Source organism: Chrysochloris asiatica, unplaced genomic scaffold (assembly GCF_000296735.1).
Source record: "Chrysochloris asiatica unplaced genomic scaffold, ChrAsi1.0 scaffold00113, whole genome shotgun sequence".
In the NCBI taxonomy this organism is placed as follows: domain Eukaryota; kingdom Metazoa; phylum Chordata; class Mammalia; order Afrosoricida; family Chrysochloridae; genus Chrysochloris; species Chrysochloris asiatica.
Genome location: NW_006408631.1, coordinates 2,757,739 through 2,759,191, shown reverse-complemented (window position 1 = coordinate 2,759,191; position 1,453 = coordinate 2,757,739). Strand labels below are relative to the sequence as shown.

The following is a 1,453-nucleotide window of genomic DNA, read 5'->3' as shown; positions in this document are numbered from 1 at the left end:
ACATGACATCCTGCTCTCCAGGGACTAGTCCCTCCTGATAATATGTCCCAAGTAGGAGTGAGAGATAAAGCCTGGCCATCCTGGCTTCTAAGGAGCATTCTGGCTGTACGTCTTCCAACAAAGATCTTTTGTCAGTCCGCGGTACTTTCAATTTTCTCCTCCAACATCATAACTCAAATACATCAAATCGTCTATGGTGTTCCTGATTCACTGTCCAACTTTTACATGCATATGAGACTACTGAAAATACCATTGTCAGGTACACCTTAGTCTTCAAGCTGACATCTTTGCTCTTCAACACTTTTAAAGAGGCCTCGTACAACAGATTTTGCTAATGCAATAATACATTGTTTGGTTTCTTGACTGTTGCTTCCATGAGTGTTGATGGTTGACCTGAGCAAAATGAAGTCTGACAACTTCAATCTTTTCTCCATTTATATGGATGGTATTTATTAGGTAAGTTAACAGGTTACAATTCAAGATCAGAAATACTCAGGGTACCGTTACTCCAGTCATCTGCTGATAATGTCCATGTTGTTGTTAAGTACCATCGAGTCGGTTCCAACCCATAGTAACCCTGTATAGGGTTTCCTAGGAGCAGCTGCTGAGCTTGAACCACCGAAACAGCTTTGCAGTTTGGTGCATTAACCTACAGTACCACACCAGACTCCGATAATGTCCATAGGACACATCAATTCACCAGAAGCCTTAGCATAAAGGCACTTGGCTTGATCTCTGTGGGTCACCAAACCTAGCTCCGGACTAGAGGCATCCCACTCTACAAAAAAATTTCCTGCCCCAAATCACTCAGCTTTATTTGCTTAATGGGCTGCGAAGTCTACCACTCTCTCATGCTCTGGATTTTGGTTCTGCTGCTGCTGCTCCTCTCCCTCATTCAACGTCACAACTTTCTGTCCTTGGGTCAGGGAGGTTCAATGTGCTCTTGCGGATCAATGGACACGTTTCTCACTTGGCTCTTCTTTGATGGTAGTGAGAAGGTTCATTTTAAAGCTATGCAATCGTTTCAAGTTTTACAATTACAACGAACTCTGTTAACATCCACAGCTGAATCCTGTCATCCTATCAGTATCTTCCCCCAGAAACTTTGTTCTGTGGGAGTTACTGACTATGACTAGAAGAGACCTTAGATAATTCACTACAACACATCTATTTCTTACAAATAAATTACAGAGACTTTAAAAAATGCAATCATTATAAACTGAAAAAGATTTCAGAGAAGCTGACAAAATGTGACCAGACTCTAACAACTGGTATGCATGTCATCGTTTAAGGGACATAAGTTAAAAATCACTTTAAAAGTATTTTCTCTGTCCCACAGATATAAGCCTAAATAAAAAGTGCTAGCGTGGCATGTAAGGAGCTCTGGTAGCATAGTGGTTACGAATTGGGCTGCGAACCTTAAGGTCAGCGGTTCGAAACTACCAGCTGCTCT

At 41.6% G+C, this 1,453-nt stretch overlaps 1 protein-coding gene across 3 annotated transcripts in view; it reads left to right on the top strand.

Moving 5' to 3' along the window:
• Positions 1 to 1,453, top strand: part of KCNAB1 (potassium voltage-gated channel, shaker-related subfamily, beta member 1) — a 650,886-nt gene that overhangs the window by 133,106 nt on the left and 516,327 nt on the right. The window lies entirely within an intron of this gene.